The sequence below is a fragment of the Bombus terrestris genome, chromosome 2 (assembly GCF_910591885.1).
Source record: "Bombus terrestris chromosome 2, iyBomTerr1.2, whole genome shotgun sequence".
Taxonomy (NCBI): Eukaryota; Metazoa; Arthropoda; class Insecta; order Hymenoptera; family Apidae; genus Bombus; species Bombus terrestris.
Genome location: NC_063270.1, coordinates 2,878,342 through 2,899,535, shown reverse-complemented (window position 1 = coordinate 2,899,535; position 21,194 = coordinate 2,878,342). Strand labels below are relative to the sequence as shown.

Here is a 21,194-nt window from a genome sequence, read left to right as displayed (position 1 = left end):
AGATTGGCCAATCTGTTACAATTGTTGACGACTTTACACTGATGTTTGAGCTAAGTACGATCAAGCTGGAGGCATTGATATTCATATCTATTATCATATAAAAAAATAAATATCAAAGTTTTAACTCTAAAATACAACCACTTGTAAAATTTATGACTTTCTTCGGATCCTTATTTTGTAGGCTTAAAATGTTAGGAGACTCTAGCCACAAATGTAAGCTTTTGCAGCATTAATGCGCGTTTATGATGAAAATGAGGATTCTCGAGGTGAAAACTCAATTGCGGACGCGGAAAACGATATTAAGAGACCGCGAACGTCTTGCTCTTTAACAATGGACATGTCAGCGTTGTTCGTTCCACTCGGTTTGTATAAGCACACCGCGACACGTTCAATGACCTTCCATCTAGTGAAAACTGAAAAACGGTTGGTCGCGGAGCTACGTGGTCGCGTACCACTAGAAAAGAATTACGACCGCACTCGCGTGTTTACGGTCAGTTATACCACTTTTATGATTTACCACACTTTGAAGCGAAATTTCGAAGACAAAAGCATCGTTGAAATTGAACATGATGCATAGTCATGTCAATTACAGGAAGATTCTTCGTGTACTTCAGTGGCAAATAATTGCAAATTCTTTGAAACAACGAGGTTGAGCGATTTATAGAGAACTTTATGAACTAGCGTGCGAACTAGTGCACACATAGCGACCTTTGGCGTTCGAGTAGTTAGCCAGAGAAATGATTTACAACTAATAGCTGATAATTATAATTACGCTAATAATTCAAAGAATCAATATCAAATCACAGAAATGAAGTGGCCAGTAACTCACGTTCGATATAACGCGATGTAGATCTCCGATAAACTTCAAGTACCGTGTATGCAAAATGTGCGCAGCAGGGGAGCAAAATTTTATTGCTCAGTGTCTACGATTTATAAGCACACCACTTTCGCTCGTTAGTACGCTATATAATTTTTCGCACAGGAAACCATAGAAACAACTTAATCGCAAAGATAATTGCTCTGTTTTCCTGATAATTCCTCTCTTATGCAGAGCTTACATGTGGCTACAATCTGTGAAGTCACAAAATACAGAAACGAAGGGATTCATCTGAGATTAACATAATATAAAAGGAAACTCGCTCTTTACGTGTCTCCGTTTCTAAAATACAGTTTTGTTACGAAGCTTTGGTGACTTATGATGGAAGAGTGGATCTTCCAAAACGAAAAGATGGTTATCTTGTCCCGAAGATTGGTGACAATTTCGTCTAGTGAAAGCATCATAGATGTCTGGTTATACGAATGATGTGGGTCCATCGAAACACAAATTTTTGTTACAACATGAACTTTCTCACATTTATTTGCAGTTCTGTCTGTTATATTCCATCTTGCTCCATCTTCTTGTCCTCCCGGATTGTTTCTCTTTTCCTTTTTAACGAGCGTGTAATTGATCGCACCGAGCATTGTGGCAGGTGTACGCTCGTGGCAAGCAGCTCTGTTCGGTTTTTTTTTTATTACTGTATTGGGATGGAGACATCGGCGTGTGTAATTATCATTCCTATCCGGAGTAATTACGAAAATTGTGTTTGGTGAAATTGGGATAACAAGTAAGATTTCAAGAAATTTTCTTTGATTATTTTTTGTCATCATATTTTCTATTTATATTTTATATTTTATATTCATAAAATAAACTACTTTATTTTCTCTCACGATGAACGTTATTTTCCCAATTTTCTACAAAAATTAACTTGCGACAAAGAATGACAAGTTCCAGGAGTAAGTATTCAAAGTTGCGCTTTGTATTTAAAAGTATTCAAAGATTTCGATCGCTAGACAGTGACGGAAATCGCAGCTCCATCTGGGTTACAGGACGTATTCGAATCCATAAAAAGGCGAAATGGGGTCGCATCGATTCCTGGAAATATCCTATTACCTGGTGCTTCCTGGATCGACGATCTACCTTTGGCACAATGCTTTCACCGATTTCTGATTCATCCAGTCTTTTATCCGCGTCAGACAACGCGGCGATACGTGCCAGATAAGGGGATCGCGATAACACGCGGATTCGCGGCGAGGAAAGCTTTTATTCGTTGATTGCCAGCGAATGAGGGTCGAGAGGGTCGAATCGGGACAACAGCCTAGCGATTATGGAAACTGGGTGGGAGGCGTCGTCATTAATTAATGAATGCGCATCGCAGGCCAATTAACGAGATCATAAGTGCACTCTGGAATGGGTAAACACGTGACATTAAGTTGGCGTTGATGCCCAGTGCCATGTTGGAGGCGGCTCAGGGTATGCGTTAAACAATTGCTTGGAATATTAGCTTGGAAGCGGTAAATGACGTTCGTTATAGACGTATGGTAACGTATAGCTTTGCTAATGTTTTTTGTCTTTTCGGAATCGTAAGAAGGGGGGGGGGCAGAAATTAGGCAACACTTACTCGCGGTTTCGGTCGTTTATTGGATAATCGTGACGAGATTGTTTCAACAGTTGAAATCATTATTAACCAACAAGTGTTGTAGTTATGTATGTATGTATCCTCTATCTTTTCTTTCCTCTTGATCTCATCGATACGAGCAAAAATGAACAGGTAAAATGGGTTTAACATTGCGAGAGTTCGAATTGATTGTTTAAATATGTACTAGTATTCTTAGATATGAACATTTGCATATTTAATCGCAAAAATTATGCTGGATAAGTAGAATTATTAATTACTTAAGAGGACTGATTCTTGCGTGCAATAATTAAAAATTAGAAATGTTTAAAATATCGAATCAATACGAATAACGTGTATTTATCGATATGAGACGTGTATTTAACATTTAGTTGGTTTGAGAAAAGTTACAGAAAGTTTATAGGTCGAACATAAGGTTAGAACATATGGCCAATAGGTTTATCGGCCTTTAACAAGTCGATAAGGCCACGACATAAGAAATGAAGCAAGGTCAATCTATTAGTAGAAAATTGCTCGTAGTTCTAAAATTATAAACATGTACAAATTATTTTCGATGGAACATAATTATTTGATGCTTGATAACAAACGTAACATTTCTAATATGATCATGCGAAGATATAATTTTTTCAAAACGTAGAACTTTTAAAGAGTTCTTATGAAGAAGCAATATGAAAAGCTGAATAAATAGATGATGAAAGAAAAACAATCATTCGCGTCTGTGTATTCTTATTAATGTACTAGGGACGAATATGTAAAATACAGGTAACTTATTTGTTACGCACGGTAGCATAAATTATGGCCGAATGTAGCTGACATAATGCATATGATTTGTATACAGCAAGATTCAGTTGTCGAGAGGAAACCGAATATGAGTTATTATAGATTGCAACGTGAATGCATACTAATAAGGGAACGCTGATAATACGTGTCAGATGGACTAAAATAAGATAGTTAAACGTATTTCGATAAAAACTAGAAATTATATACTAATATAAGAGTATATTACAAATAATTGAAACTGAATATTTGTCTGTAAAATAATCGATTCCGTTGTTGCTTTTTTAAACCTCGTATAAGACAGAAGCCGTTATTCGAAACTGCCAATAAATATAAGCATTATATAATATGCATAAATATAAACACATAAACAATAAAAGATTTCTAAAGAACCACTTTTTTCATTATTTGGGCGAATCGTTAGATCGGAGTCGAAATCAAATGATTAATTTTAAAACGATCGCATTTCTCCAATTATTGAACGGTGTTGACCGGAAAGCCCGCCTCTTGAAACTCGTGCTTGGAATCGCGGCGCGTCGAGCGGTACACCGAATCAGGTGCGCACGCACCGTCCTACCAGCCACTATAAATGGAAAAGCTCGCGCGAATCACGGTGTACCGTGTGAATTTATGGAAAATGGAGGAAAATATTCGATGTTCGGACGCGGTATCGAACGAACGAACGAACGAACGAAAGAAGGAACGGTGAAACTGTCTGAGCGTTATTTCGAAGGGGAAGCGCGCGCGTCCCGCGTTCGGTGAACGAGACGATACAACTGACGTTAGTGGGGAGGGAGATCGAACCGAGCGAGAGGCCAAGCGAGAGTAACAGAGTCCGACAGAGACCGCGACAGAGACCGCGACATGACGAACGCCCGGCAGCACCGAGGTGCGGGCAGTCTGCGCACGGACATCGATCGAAGCTCACGTTCACATCCACTCCTCGAAATTCCCGGTGTTTTCTTTTCGATTCGTTGACACATCGTGAACAAGCAAGGTCGGGACGCGAACCATTGCCACGCGATTTATCACACGTCTGCTCTCCGCTCCTGTGAGTCGTGCCTCGGTGTAGTGACACTTGTGCCTTTCGGAAAAAAAAGACTAAAAATCATCGTCGTCCTGGGAGACCGATTCTACTACCCTGCCAACTCCTCCTCTACACCCTGTGAATCGTCACACGTATACGCGTCGATCGAGCAGTAGCATGGTCCGCAACTAACCTCTATTCGTGTTTGTACTCCACCGGTGAGTAACGAATTTCTCGTGAGAATTTGTTGATTAAGGTTAAGTGGTAGCTGTGTCGCGATTACACCTCTCGGCGCGGTTTAACGTACCTCGATAATTGTCCTTGCGATTCGTTTCATTTCTGTCTTGATATTACAGCCTGTATCCAAAACATGTTGCGCTATAAATAACTGGTTTCTCAGTTTTGGTAGCTACAATTACAAAGACGCGGCAAAAGCGACATTTTAACCCTTAACTGCTATTATATTATATGATTCTCGAGAACTTCAGACGTTATGGACATTGTCGCAATTTCACTCTTGATAAACACATGACACCAAGTGTCATGTTAACTGTAATCTTTGATTAGACCGAATCTTATAATTATGTCCTGTAAATTCAGTGTTTATCCAATTTATCGTAACACTTCGGGATTACGATGATGAATTTCTCCCTTGAAGAACATGGTCTAGGGAATAAAATTCCCATCGTATCGCTAATATCTAACAACCGGGAAAAATATTGGGCGTATATCGTTCACATTGATCAGAGTCTTATATCGAAGGTACTCTGTTCATCGTTGCGTTGAAGCGTTCCTTGGTCTGCAATGTCCGCAATGCGTCGCATCGACGACGATGACGAGGAGGAAAGCAACGGTGTTTGCGACTGAAAGGCTAACCCTCCGGTGTAACCTCTAAAACGATTACGAAATCTGCCCACGGAGCATGCTTTCAGCAGCGGGACAATGTTTACGAGCCGCGATACGCGATGGACAATAAATGCGCGACAATAAAACGACTTTGGTACCGCTATTGTCCCGTATGCCCGTGGATAAGCGTGCTGGGTGCGTGTGTACACGAGGTGGTAGGATGAAGGGCTAAGAAACCCGGAGAGCCTGAGAAATCAAAAGCGCGTTATCCGTTAATGGAACGAATGGACCGCAAGAAGTGGGAAGATCGCGAGTACACCTGAAAACCACCTCCTCTGATGGTTTTGATTTACAAAGATCTAGGTTTGTAAGGAAGATAGGTCTTGTATTTAGACGCTGGCGGCCTTCGAGTCGAAAATCCTATGGTTTCTCGTCTCATATACGCTGGTGTCTCAATGATTTTTGTCGGTGATAGATGTATATCTCTTGTTATTTTAAATTTAAGAAAGTTTGGAGAAGGCGAATCTTCTTTGTATTAAATATTCATTGGAATCTGTTTTTACGCCTGTATGTGTAGTTTTGAAATCAATATATCAAGGATTTATGTTTTGCAAGTTGAGATATCGTCCATATAAATATGAATTCGCATTTTTTTTTCTCAAAGGAATGTCTATTTATGCAAGTTTCTTTGTAAAATCTCACTGCTCCACGTATATTCATTTAAGCAGGAATTAATGAATTACCATGCAGCGACAAATTTTTATTTAGAGTTTAAATTTTAAACATTAGTGTCATCGAAATTTGGCTACTTTATTTATCTCGAATATCGATATGCATGATTTATGTTTCAAAATGCTTGCAATATTTTCGATTTCCAAGACTCGAGGACCTAAAGTTTAATTTGGGTGTTAGCACCACTTATTTCTTAAATCTTAGCATACTACTTTAGGAAAATTATTACTTTTTATGAAACAAGAATGGAACAATTTTTTTACGCAATAAATATTCAATGTACCCCAATTTTGAACTTGGATTTAATTATATCCGTCGATCAGAAAGTAAAATTTTGTTTGCTCTCCCGACCTGTAACGTGACCTTTAACGGTATTAACGTAGAAACATTCGGAGGGTCGATCGTTACGAATATTTTCTCAATGGAAATTTTGTACAAATACCGAACGTGTGGCTGAATCGAACTAATTGGGTCGTCAGTTTAATCCACAACCCCAAGCAGAATATAAACAACCATGAAAGCGGTCGATTCACTTTTCCTTATCTTGACAGTTGCTCCACATTAAGATCTCGAAGCACATTTGAAAACGACAGTCTTCACGTATTTCCATATTCGTCGTCCTTTCTCCGGTCCAATTAAAGTATAAAAGCGGTCGTTTCTTAAGAATTACTTCGACCATACGTCGAACGAATTCTTTTCTTAAATTAAACAACTTTACTTTTCCATCGATGAACGAAGATCGAGGAACTCTTGATTATACGCGAAGTCCCACCTTGCAATGTGTATAATTGATGAGATTTTATTTTAAGGCATTATAATATTATAAGACAAATACTGAACAAATTCGAAAACGAAGTCGATCAATTTATACTTTATTATAGTACATTGGATGTTAAGTCGCGACCATATCCAAAAGATGGTTTCTGTCACATAAAAATTCAATCACAAAAACGAAAATCGTCATAACAGTAAACCAGATATATGTAAGCAAACCAAAATCCGTGCAGAGAAAAGAAAATCTAAGCAGACTTATAAAACGTGAATTCACCTAAAATTCAAGTTCTTTGAACACGTGGTAGATGATACGCGATTGAGTTTAGCTACACATTCGAAGCAATTTCTAAGAGTTGTTGATTGGACAAGATGGTCATTGTTAACGTGCTTCGTAGTATCAGAATTACTATGGGTACGTCGCGACAGGGTAATTTCAGTACCTTTCCTGTGATGACACGGTCACACGCCATACGTAATCGCAACCGTTTATAATCGTTTGACGCCATATTTCAAAGGGAGTTAAATGGTTTCGTTCGCTTTCCAAATATTTCCACGGCCGGTGCGCGGAATTGCCGTGTTTCCGTATCTGGGTAGGTTGTCGTCACCTTTTATTGCCTTTTCATCTTCATCCCGTAGAGCTCTAAAATCACACGAAACATGCCGAAATGTTTACGGAGTGGCGATTAAGGCGGTGCGATATCATTTCAATGATTTACGCCTCGTGATGTTTGTCTTTGTTCAAACGGAGACCCGAATCTCGTTTGGTTTGTGTATCGTGGTTGTAAGGAGATTACTTTCATTTGCTGCCTCGTTGCGTAATCGAGTAAGTCTTGATGTGCGTATACGGAGTGTTTCTGAGTGCAAGAATAACGTTAGCTTGGAATAAAGCTTGGCAAAAGGTATACAATTTGGAGTTAAGGAATAATGAATAGTACTTTTTGAACGTCATATTATTTATCATGAAATGTAAAGACCATTTTATCGAATTAATTTATCGAACGATTAAAAAAGAATACTTTTAGTTGATAAAGGAACTTGATTACAATTGTACTATTTGATAAAGTTATTGTTTAATTTTCTCTATAACAAGCAACCAAATCAAACATTAGACCAGAGATCATTACATTACAGTCGTCTTAGTTTTAAGGTATTTCAGGCCAAGAATGGTATGTACGGTTTCATTAGACGAGTAAAGCAAACAGATAATTTCTTCTGATTATTAGCTTTTCTTGGAATAATGAGGTCGTTAACACAATTTCAAATAGTATCACTTACACATGTTCCCATGCAAGTAAGATTAGAAATTTGACATAAATTTATTAACTTGCGTCATATGAACCTGCTATTGAAAAAAAATTATATCCAGGTTACCTAAATTTACGATTTCAATACATATAAACAATCTGATTTATGATAGAACGAAAGTTTAAAATTGCAAGACCTGATACTTTTCTTTCCGTTACAAACATCTTTGACAAGTCTTCTTCCTGATCATAAACAAAGTGAGCTTCCTTCTACCGAAAAGCGTTTCATTCTATATGAGGGAAAACGCTTATGCTAATTATATATATCGAAAATCGAATAAAAAGATAAACAGGTCAAAAGTGAAGTAAACGAGAAAGTAGTACGGATAAAGCGAGGTGTCGAACCTATAATTTCGCGTGATAAAAATGGAGCGAAACACGACTCTGTCAAAAAAATATTACGAATATAGAAATCGTAATGAATAAAAGGATAAATATTAACACGAGGAAAGTAGAACCTCATCGAACGTAATAATAGACAACATCGAGAGTAATGAGGCGGAATGAAAGTTATCTTCTCGAAGCAATGTTTTATTTACACACTCGGATGACACGGATTTAACTAGAAAATTAATTGAATATGCACACGGTACGTGTTATGAGTCCGTGTCTCTCGCATTGGCATACTTTCCTTCCAGTTCGCTAAACAGAAATTTTCATTTGTATAAATTTCGACAAATAGCTCCCCACGTGCTTTTGCGAGTCCGTGATAAAAATACGGAAGCCAATGTTTTACTATTCGTTTCGTCAGAAATACTCGTAAACAGAGTTCCCAAGAAAAGACTCTCGCGTTTTACGAAATCTCTCAGCATCGATGAAATTTAATCAGCACACCTACCGTGTGTGGTAACAAATGAATGTCGTCAATGAAACTAATGAAAATTGCCTCGCGCAATTCCTATTCAGAGAATTTCTTTCGAGTAAAAAATTATTAAAAAGGAGGAATTACGAACGTATAGCTTCCGTGCTTATTTTTAATAATTACGTAAGAAGAGATTATTAATACATATTTGATTTCGATTCTCACGTTCGATTGGTGAATCTCATTGTTTTCTTCATTTTCTATTTTATTAGAGCAGACGATATTAGCACTTTTTAAAATTTTTATAAAATTACATCTTGATGGAAGTACAAGACATTGTTATAACTAATTGGGCTCTGAATATTTAGATTTTAGGGCATACATAAACGAACTCGAAATAGAATTTTTTATACCTCCTCCTTCATAATTATTTATATTATTTTATCAATGCAAATCTCTCTTTCGAGAAAGGAAAGGATTCGCAATCCTACTGAAAGCATACGGGTTCAAGTTCCATGACTTCCGCTTGCCTGCACAATCGCGTAGTCACATTTCCTTAATAATCGAACTTGAGTCAAGAATTTCTGTCTCGTTTAACGTGTATCATACTCTTCGCCTAACCATAGTAGCGATATATTCTACCTGTATAGTAGCAAGGTTGGTAGAAAATCCATCGTACGAACACGCATCGCAATAGAAACTCTGCCCCATCGATTTCGATTACGATCTCGATTCAGAGTGCTCGTACGCGCGAACCTGCCGATGAACCAGCGTTTATCGCCCGTAATTAATTCGCCAGTTAGCTGAAGATCGGGGCTTCGGTCCGAAGGCAATTAGCGATGCCGCGCGTCTAACTTGCTAAGAACTGTTTGTCGAGAGCGGAGAGAAAGTAAAGAAGCTTGCGAAACACATAAATTTCTTTGATCCCGGCTCGCAAGGAAATCGCTGGTGGGCATCTATCATGCGAGCCAGGACTTCATACGGTCCGATGAGTTTCTTACCGATTCACAACGGGCCATGGAAACCTGCTCAACACGCTCCCGCGTCTCGAAATATATTGACAGCGTTTATAGCCTGTCGATGAGCAAGACTACGTATCGTTTAATCCATGGATGACACTGTCTTCTCTCGTCTAAGGTCTATCGCAACATCTAAATGCTATCACACTTCGATGAAATTAGATTGTCTACGCCTGTACCGATATTCTATTGCGCGTTAACGATCAGGGAAATTTTTGTTTTTCGGTGAGATAAATTTGGAATCGAAGTTACACAGTTTCATTTCTTTTGTCACGTAAAAATTGTCAATTTATTTAATAACTTTTTAGCTCCTCCAAGCCATACGGAGGACTTGTGTATTAATTGACAATTATTTACTTAATTGTTTTCTTAACCTTTTTATACTATTCACCTTCTATAATCGAATGCTACTTTGCTACGAATTTTCGAGATGTTCCTTTTTTCGCTGAATTCTCTGAAAGTGCCGTGGTTATCTAGTATTAGTTCTTTCATCATTCACTGCACGCTCTTGAGGACGCTCACCCTCGCATACATGCGTCACTTAGCCATACTTAAATTTCGTACTCGTGTTAAATAGTCACGGTAAGTACTTTTGTCTGCGTAATTTGCCGCGTAATTTGCGCAAATATAACAGGAATGTGACGATTTCTCAAGAAAAAGCAAAAGTGAAAATTAAAGAGAGCCCGAGGAAAACTTTTCTTGTACGACGTACTATTTTTAAAAGAACAAGATTTAAACATTCCATGACTCACCATCTATTTTTTGTTATTTATGCATACGTGAATAATCCCGCGGCTTAAAAATCGTATCTTCATAGCTATTTCTGTATTTCCTTTAAATATAGCACTAAATATACGATTTAAATCGTTAATAAAAACTTAAATTGGTTGTTTAAGGGTTTTTAATTTTTCAAGGTTTTGCTATGTTGCGATTATTTTTTGCTTCGATTATTTTTGCTCTTAATATCGTGTTCTTCTCGCTCTCGCGAACGTCCTCGTATCCGCACAGGCTACGCGACAAAAAACAGCCTCTTGTATCGTGCGAATAACGCTAATTAGATCCGAACGAGCGTGAAATCTTAATTCTCCGTTCGCTTTCGAAGAATTTCGTCATGTGTGACCAGTTTTTCAATCTTTCTCTGGGTTAAACTGCTCTTCTTGTCGGCGATGTTAAACGCACTTAGTTAAAGAACATAGTTTTTCGTGTATTCGATTTGTAAATTAGCCGGAATATAGACGCGGAGAAACGTCGATTAATTAATTAACTTCGAAGTACTTAGGTATGTCACTTATGTCGATAACCGATCTCTCTGCGACATTAATCGCGCGCTTTCGTTTCCCGCAAAATTACGACCTTTTGTTCGAACGAGCCTTTGTGAAATACGTGCTCCTCTACGCACTCGCTCGCTCGTTCACGTTACGTTTGCGATACAACGTAGTAGATTCGATCTCGATTTCATAGCTGTGATACGAGGCTATGCGATTTGGTAGCTTTATATTTCTAATTGCAAGACCCGTGCAGACGCGTCGTTGCGATTTCATAGCTTTATTTACTCGCGCTCACGGCGAGTTTCGCATCGGGCTTAGATCTTGCGTAGCTGATCAATGATAATAATTGAGTGACGTACGCGCAGGAGTAAGTACGTATGTTCCCATTTGCGGAGCGTGGCCAGTTTTTGCCCGGTGGTCGATGAACCGCGATCACCCCTCGCCGCATCGAGAATTGCTCGAAACTAATAATAACGCGCAAACATTAGAGAAACGGGGTAAAAGTAGAAGAAGGAGAGACGGAGCAAGAGATGAGAGGGCATTGGGAAGAGAGAAGAACAGAGCGGCATCTGCGGAACAAACGTTAATGAATTTCATGCGCGTCATTACATCCTGCGTTGGTTGCAATTATATCGCAATTAAACTATGACCCCATCGTCAACAATGCAGCCATTGTGTTAATAATTATGCTTTGGTATGCGCTCCGTGATCGGCTTTACGTAACGCGAACACGCCGTTACCGACGATCGAATACTAATCACGGTGTTTCGTCCAATTCTCTGAACGAAACGTTCGATGTATAATTCGTCTAAGCACACCTGTAAACGGATACTTAACGCCACGCCTGGTGAATCGCTCCAATCAACGGTTTCGAGAAATCCCCGCTCGACACTGGTTTCTAGATAGGAGAACGGAAACTAGCGTTGTTCGCGATACCATTTTCCCCAGCTGCGTAAAACACTTCTTCTCGGTCTGTGAAGTGCGATTTTGGTATTCGATCCTTTGACCATTACAGATGACTATAATCGTCCGGAGATTTACGTACGTTTTTAGTCGTTTACTTATTCATCTATGGTAATATTTCGTGTAAACGTACCGACGTTAACACAATAGACGTGGTGAAAGGAATAAAGTTAAACGATGAAAGTTTAGAGTAACCAATACATTAAAAATTCGTACGATAATTGGAATATATGCAACGTCATTCTGTTCACACACGTCTCGACACGCGAATACTGGATTTCATTGTTTGTCTCGTTTTGAACAAAGGTTATAGCAACGATTGCAACGCTAGAAATACGCAAGTGTACAAACGTTTACTAAAACGGATATCGAAAGATTTGACAACAGAGTACCCGCCAGTAATTCCGCTGACGTGAGTCTATTCAAACTTCCAACTAAATATCGAGAGCACTTGAGGCATATCGCGGGTCAATTGCAGCGCAAACTCATTCAGCAATTCAGAATATTTATCGAAAAACATACCATTCCACTGAATTAGCCAACTCTTCCGAGCTTGGTCGAAGCGTTCACAAGTGCGCTTTTCTCGCACTCGTCAAATCCTACCAGTATTATTCTCCTTCGAGCAATAGTACTAACTATATATTAACTATATACGACTCATGAAATCAAAGCTTCCTTCGATGATCTTTTACAGAAGACGGTAAACTTAAGCGAACGATACACGAGGAGGTTTCTCGTTACAAGCGAAAAAAGTGCGATATTTCGAAGTTGGCTTTTGCGAGAGGAAGGATTAAAGGGTGAAGGACACTCAGTGGTAGGAAGGCAAGAAAAAAAAAAAAAAAGAACGAAAAAAGGGAAACAGGAACGCAGTCATTCCTATCGTAAAAAAATCACCGACGAAAATACAATAATGCAAGAGAAGAGGTTCTCGCTCGTGCCATAAACCAAATCGCATCGGTTGACCCAGGTTGACCCGTTTGGGGATCTTTTGTGCGACACATTTTCGTCGTTTTATACCTTTTTGACGGGGGCACCGGTTCGGTTTGGTTCTTTAAACGGATCCCGGTTTGGGAATTCCTCAAGGTTCCTGATCCAGGAGACGACGACGGGTTAGACGAGATCGCGCGCGGGAGAGATCCTGTCACCTCGCCATAGGGTGGCCTTGCCGTGGCCGCGCAAAATAATCATATAACGTGCCTGACTGCATAGCTGCATACCATAATGTGCTCCTTCTGTCCCGTGTTCAACCGTGGTCCCCTTTCTCTCTCCTACCATTGTCCCGATCGACGTGACCGAAAATGGACGATCACGACCAGCCCGATCCTTTTTGTCCACTTTTACGACGCTCCAGAATGAATTCCGTTCACCGAGCCCCGCGAGCCTTCTCCGCTCTTTTTATTCTTTTTTACTCTTCTGATGAAGTTATTAATGTTGACGCTCGATGGAGCCTGTAGAACGACGCTTTGCTTTGTTTGCGAGAAACTCTCCATAGATCGCTTTCACCGTGAGTATATTGGATGGATTGGATTGGGATTATCGTCGGGTCGGGTGCAGATTTTTTATGATACTGAATTTACTGATGTTCAGGTCGTTCAGTAATGTACGTCGACGAAATTTACGATGATGTTAAAATTTTTAGGAACGGAGATAATAATTAGACATATTCTTAGTTCTTTAATCATCGATCGATTAACGATTAGAGAAGCTAAGTGTACTTTACAAAGATAAAGTTGATATTGAGACACACAGTAGTTAACTGACCGTTAAAGCTGAAGAGGGTTGAGGTTGAACTTGTTGATTTCTGCAAACCTGAATAGTAATAAAATCTCGCATTTTAATGCGAGAAGATACTATAACATACAATTGTACCTGTTTGTTGAATCATAGCGATAAAATGTTGAACGAAAAGCTTATAAATGTATTAACTACTGTATTTTTTTGTCTGAGATTTGTTTTATATCATGTATTGGATTACGATTATTCCTTGGAAACGAGTATTTGTAAGAGGAAAATTTATTAGCGCTATACTCTGAAAAGACACGATACTCTAATAAACTATTTTTACTTCACGATACAAGACGCGTAATATATTTGCTGGGAAGCGTGGTCTAATTTTGACTGATTGGGACACGATTCACATCATATAAAAAATTGATAAAGTACCAAAAATGCGACGATAGCGGGAGAGTAATTAGTTTGTCGCAAATGATCGGAGCATCGAATGGAGTCAATAGCGTGCGCATAACTCTTGCTTAAATAACAGTTCCGTGGCAGTATCTGGCTATGAGAATTGCCGGAATTAATAGATACGTTTTGTTAAATCTGTGTGAAGTTTGCAGTCTGATAATTTGCGTCAAAACACAAATCAATGCCAGTTTCCGTTGTTGACGTAGACCGTTAGCGAATTTACTAATGGGCTCTCGCTTCTAACAGAGCCCCCTGCGAGATCTATCAGTCCCACGTGTATTTCTTCTTTGACAACTTATCTTCATGCGTGTGACTTGAGATGTAAGTTGGCCCTATACAGGCGACGCCGGCTATGCCAATAAATATCTCTATTCCGTTTAGCCGCGTGTGCCTGTCGTTTCATCCCTCTTTTCATTTCGCTTTCTCGTTCTCTCTACTTAGCTGGTTCGCGTACGATCGATATTCTGTCGTGCCGTGCACGTCCAGCATCTCAGATACGCGGTATTTCAGTAGCATTGATGCTCGGTGAGCGAGCGAGAACACGGCAACGACGCGTGGGAATATTTAACTCTTTGTGCGTGAAGCTCCACCACAAATGGGGAAGATTATCTAGTAATCTGGCTCTAAGGATGGTTTATGGCGACGCGTTGCGCGTAAATAAATTAATGTCTTTCGATGATTTTATCTCATTTTGGTTTAGAAAGGCCAAAAGTTTGACGAACGGATTTTTAATATTTTCGATAAGACGAAATAACATAAGGAAAGTAGCACCTAGGTTTCGTATCTGGGAACAACGAAACTAAAAGGTAGCTTCCATAACGTCACATTATTTATTCCAAAAGCGTTTTCCAGTTATCGCAGAGATCAAAAGTCTGCAGCCAAGTTACTAAATCTTACGTAGAGTCAAAATGTCCTTTCGGAAGCTGTTTCAACATGTTGCATGGAAACGTGCACTGGAATAATTTCTTTTTAATCTTTGGTATTCATGTAAGATTTACTGCGTTTCTTACGGTGAATATGTAGTTAGAAAGTCGACGCATGTTTCCGTTGATGCATCCGCCGACGCTTCCGCTCCGCGGTACCTCGTTCACGTCTTCGCGAATCCTAGATATAGGTACCTATGTAATGTCTGCTGCTTCGATCTAGACTGATCGTTTGTAAAGCGTCGAACGTTCAACTTGAAAACGTGTTGTCTTTCACGCTTCAATTTGCATATAATTTCACGCCACAGTGATTTCATGTTTCGCTCTATCGAATGAATTTCATACAAAACTAGATTTTTTATGAGACGAATCGTTTTTTCTGGATATGTATCCGTATATCGTACAATTTCACGAATTATATATGTAATTTAGGAATACGTAATACTCTATAAATAGAGTTTAGATTCAAGCCTAATAATCAATAATCGCAATTGAAACGTAATATCTTGGTCTGTAATAGTAAACTCTTCAGAAAGAAGCAGTGGCTACTGGTAATTAGAAATAACAAGTTGGAAAGCACGAAGAAGTCAAACAAATGGAGAAAAAGTTGGCGTATATCTAAATACGATAGATAAATAGCTATTAATGAATCTATTACAGCTACGTAAAATTTATAACCAAGAATGTTTAGTTTCAATGGTACACGCAGGTTGGTTTTGTATAACATTTCAAAGCTTCGTACGTTTAGAGAGACGCGCGCCTCTCGCGAAAACGACGAACGTTATTGATCGATAAAACCGTGCGATACATTATACACCATCCAAGTGTTCAGAGAAGTGAAAGTCCGAAGATATTTTTAATTACCGAGAAGATTTTACGAACTTGCAGAAAATTCAGGAAATCTGTGCAGTTGTTTTTAATTAATTACAAGTTTTACGATCATACTTTCAAATCTTACTCGCGAGTAGTTTGGAAAGTAAACTTTATTATTCGAACTATCCAGTACCAAGCATACGATACGATATTGCCATTTTCATTAGGAAATGTTAAAGGAACGAAAAGGAAAGATATTCACACTAACATACGCTATTTGCATCGTGCACAAATCGTAAATCACGTTTCGTCACTTCGTCAAACACATAGGATGTTCTAAACGCAAGCGCGTGGTCACTGAAGGCTAACTACTCGGCGTAATTATATGGCCCGAGTACCTGGTTCACGGTGAGATTTCACGTTCGCCAGACATTGCGAATGAATCATTCGCCGTTTGCTATGCAACTACGTTGAATTTGTGACAGAGAAGAAAAGGATCGATGGATCGATCCACGCTCGATTCCTTCAACGCAACGCAGCGGATCCATCTGTGCTCCCGGAACAGTTTATCGTTCGTTGCTCCCATTCGTAGTTCGATGTTTCCTCGCAACTGGCTTCCTCCATATTTCTTCTTTCCTAGTATTCTCGCGATTTTCCTATCACAATTCAGTCTCTAAAATTTTTAACAGTTTTTTGTTGCTCGAATTTTTTCGAAAAATGTAGGCGTTTAACAAGAGGTGTTCGGTCTTATTTATATCTTACAACGGGTATATTGGCGAATCAAAGGCAACTACCAATCGGATGTCCTTAATGGATTTACATAATGCGTTATTAGTAAGAATGTTTATCGATCGTGGGATCTTGCTCCGAAGGCGGTCGCTATATTTAAGCCGAGTCCGTAACGAGTTAAGGGATACGTATAAGTAGTTTTACGAGCTTACGTGCAGATTCTTACTTGAGTTAGGATGGAGAAATGATTTTTGGTACGTTAAAGAGGTTTCTTGGTTAGGGAGAGCTTTTCGTTTTGCATATGTTTGTTATCTTGGAAATTTCTCCCTGCCTTTTTTAGTGTGAAATATTGTTATTTCAAATAAGAACTACACATGAAATTGATAGAGAAAAATTAGTTTTCGTACTGTGAGAAATTCAGTTAATTTACATACTCATTTTCGGTAGAAAATTCAACGAGGCTTTCCAAACTTTAGTCCTCTGCTCTTTATGAGTTATATCGTGCCGAAGCTTCGTAAAGTGCTTTTATCGCAACTAAAATGGAGTAAATATATTTAAGCACTCTCGTATATCGTGTAAAATCAACAATAACAGTAAATTTTAATTACGAAGTTTCATTTCAAGTATCAACTGCGTGATGCAAGATAATAGGGCCATTGATTGTTTAAGTTAAACACAGCTAGCAACCTTGTTGTTCTTTATGAAATTATTTCTATTATATCATGTCCGAGTGTAACTTTATTTTGAAGTACGTAAGTGTTTTAAGGGCTCCTTCGCCCTTCCTTTCTAGATATGTGACACTAATAAGCTAATCTCCCATAATGATGAAATCACTTATATCGATTAAACCTACATCAGAGACTCTATAAAAACATACAGTCGAACGACATTCGCCATAAGACGATCCGTAATCTCATCCAGAGCATTCTTCATAACAGTATCTGCCATTAAATTTCCTACGTTCCAATGTACTAGATATTTTCCGACGTTCCAATGTACTAGATCCTTTCCGACGTCAAATTCCAACCCTGACATCGAATGGCATGTCCACCGATTTTCTTGCTAGAGCGCGAGCCGTGTGGTAGCAAGTTGCAGGAAGTACGCGAACGCGAGCGCGGTTCGACTAAACTTTCATTTGGTCGCGAATCTAACGGAGTTTCTCGTGTCACTTGGAGTAGTTGCTGGTCTGCTGATGATAACCGTCCCTGCCACCGCTTCCATCGTGGAACGTGCGCTAATTTTTTTGCGAGAGTGCACTCGCTCTGACGTGTGTGCAATGGATGCGCGGCCGGCCACTGACAGAGGTAAACTACTTGGCTGTTCCAACGATGTACGCTCTACACTCTACGGCATTCCATGGTCGTGGTATTAAAGTCCCCGTCAACATTCATGTTGTTGTCCCCACAATAATTTTCGTCCGCTGGAAAGAGCATCAATGCGCGATGTCGTTCAGATGCGTTACGCTCCACACGTTCGATTCGTAGCATGTTTCGAACACCGGAAACACGTTTCAACCGTGCCGCTTTCTACTCGATTTTTCTTGGTTCCTCCGTGCTAGGGCTTGACGAAGATACGTCATGAATTTACAAAGCAATGCTACGGATTTTACGCGATTGCATGTAATTGGAACTGGGAGAATCGCCTGTATCGATCGTCGAGCAAATAACTCGATCGTAGAATTTCCGAAACCGTAGTTTATCGGCGCAACAGTTTGCGAACAAACAGTTTGATCGGTCGAGGAAAGAACCGGGATGTTGTTAGCGGTTTTTTGTTTCCTCCTTCGAGATGCCCGAGTTTTTAAAGTGCTTCGCGATCACATCGATCGGTGCGTAGGTTGTTGGGTAAGCCTTGGGAAAGCTTACGACATTTTTTTAAAGTATCTCTGTCAATGAATAGAAAATGAGATAGAAGCTTGTAATATTTATCAGTTAAACTTGACACTGTATTCACCGAATAATATGATATCACTCGGACCGCTTGGATCGTTTACGAATCAAGTCGCGTAAAACTCAGCCCGTTGGCGTGCTGTTATGATATTTGATTGGAACGTTAAGCTACCGGATGTCTATCTTCTGAATCTTTAGTTGGCACTCGTCTCAGTGTATATATTGGTTAATTTCTAGTCGCGTGACATTTGCTTTACGAGTAGTCCGGTTAGTTGAGGAGCAACTTGTTCGAATACACTCATAGTATTTCTTGTGACCGTTTTATGTTTATCGTTTAGAAGTGATACTTCTTGATACACCAGTTAGCTGAATCGTTATCGAGAATTAATTTTTACCTTTTCTTTGATACTTCTAATCGTTATATGTATATTTATGAAACAGGAATAGGCGGACTATTTTTAGATAAGCTAGAAATAGAGCAAAGCATAGATAAAGTAAGAAGTAATTACAACGTATTGTGAAAAAGTTAGACAAATAACGAGTATATTGTTATCGATTTCATTAATCGTTAGAATTACCTACTCCTCGAACAGACGAAACATTCTCGGGCGTTAGTCATCATTCATGTCATCAATTACATATCATCCTAAACGTACGCAGGGCTTGTTCTAAGGAATCGACCAGTCTCATCGAATGTTATTGAAGATGAAAACGCGTTACCCTCCAACAATGTGCGTGAGTCTCGACGATCAAGACTGAGACTGGCGTTATTTTCGCCCGTAAAGATAGAAAAGCTCTCCATAGGCGTGCCGGAGGTTGGCAAACACGTTTTACCAAGACGGCGAGTGCGAGAAATCAAAAAATCCATCGCATCCAAGCACCGCCCACATTTAATTGCTATCGATGAATCGCGGTCACTCGCAGCGAAATAATAAAAAATAACCAGCCAGCAATGCTATGGAATCTGGAGTAGGGTCGATTTTACTTCGCATTATAATTTTATGGCATGTGTACAGTCTCCATTGCGTTTTTTTTCTACTTGGTTTCTTTTTTTCTTGCCTCGTTGCGAGCAACAGATCGGTCGTCGACATTCGAACGGAATACACAGCGAGCCATAGGTAATCGAACGGTGGCGAGGCGATTCGATTGGATATCTCGCCGAGTTGAACATTAACACACTATTAAGGCGCATAGAACGACTTTGATAATCGTTAGTGGACTGGCCAGATACAGGAAGAGGCAAGACGAAGAAAGAGGAAGAGAGAAAGAGCGAGTGCGCAATGAGGGAAGTTGTCGATCGAGACCGATTGACCGAACTGATAATGCCGGCAACTGGTCGATAAAGACACAGAAATGTCGCCATGCGATAACATAAAGTCACAGAATATTTCAACGGAGGAATCCTGGGAATTAAAAGAATTAACCGTGACAGCGGGCGCGCGAATGCAGATCAAGACTGGAAAGAGACGAACATCGCTAAGAGGAAATACGAACAGCAGGAGAATTAGTCGCTATTGATGAAACGAGGCGACAGGTGTAATCTGACAGGTTTGGGTAGTTTTTCGTTTTCTTTTTCTCTTCTATTTTATTGTATGCTGGCAGTGGCAAGTAGCATTGGTCTATGTGCTTCGACACGTTTAAAATCCTCCACGAAGTACTGGCAATTTTCCTGGATTTTTTCTTCGTCTCGGTTTAACTGGCTTTTGATAGTTTTAAAGGTAAAGACTTTGCGGCTGATTTAGTCAAGCCCGATTTCTTTATATGCGATATGCTTGAGAAATTTTACTTAAGGTTTTCTTTGGAAAATGCATATTACGAAGTTACTTCCGCGTATTACGAAGTCACTTATATCATAAAATAAATATGTATATTATAGCACTCTTTCAATCGAGGAAATTATTATCGAGATAGATATTATTTCAACTTTTTTGACAATGAGAAGATTTCATACCATATTAAGAACGTAAAGTAGAAGTTTCCTTTAGTTTCACAAGTAAAGGTTTCGAAGAACGTTTTCAAGTTAAAAATATCTGAACCACGCGACAAAAGGAAAGAGAGAGGGAAAAACAGCAGCATAAATTGAAAAAGCGAATAGAAACGAATATAATAAGACAATTGTTTCTGAAGAATAGCGTAACAAATCAAGTTGGAATTCGAAGTTTTTACACTACAAAACGTCAAAAATAGATTACAAAGAGCGACTACGGACAAGAATGAGAAATAAAGAAGCGAAAATCCTGGCTACGAACTTGAACGGAGACGATTCGGTTGAATGGAGATCCGATCGAAGCGTGTCCGAAGCCTCTTAAAGTTTATCTACCTGGTCCTAAAACAATAACGTTTGGCACAGGTGCAACGCTGCCAGTGTATTTCGATCCATGGTTATGGTCCCTTTCAATCTCCGTTGGTCGTTGTTCGTTCGTGTCCTGTGTACCACGAGAAATCGGTTGTGGATCTTTGATCTTTCAGCTAAAGTTGTTTCTAACTCGATCCAATTATGTGTATCGATCGTAATTATGGATTTAATTAGACAGCCAGACACGCTTGATAGGAGCGTCGAAACTGTGTGCCTCGATTTAGGCCGCCTTGATACCTCCATTCGGATGATTAATTACCCTTGATCTCATTTATGAACTCTGTCTTTATTTCGATGTCGATGGTCAGACGATAAGCTCGATATGTAATACATAT

General features: G+C 39.3%; 1 protein-coding gene across 2 annotated transcripts in view; it reads left to right on the top strand.

Moving 5' to 3' along the window:
* Positions 1-4,085: 4,085 nt before the first annotated feature.
* The window catches only part of LOC100650835, a 79,212-nt gene continuing 62,103 nt past the window's right edge, over positions 4,086-21,194 (top strand). For both annotated transcript variants that reach the window (XM_012314497.3, XM_003393508.4), the window contains exon 1: positions 4,086-4,475. The gene's annotated coding sequence lies outside the window, so the exon portion shown is untranslated. The remainder of the gene's footprint in view (positions 4,476-21,194) is intronic.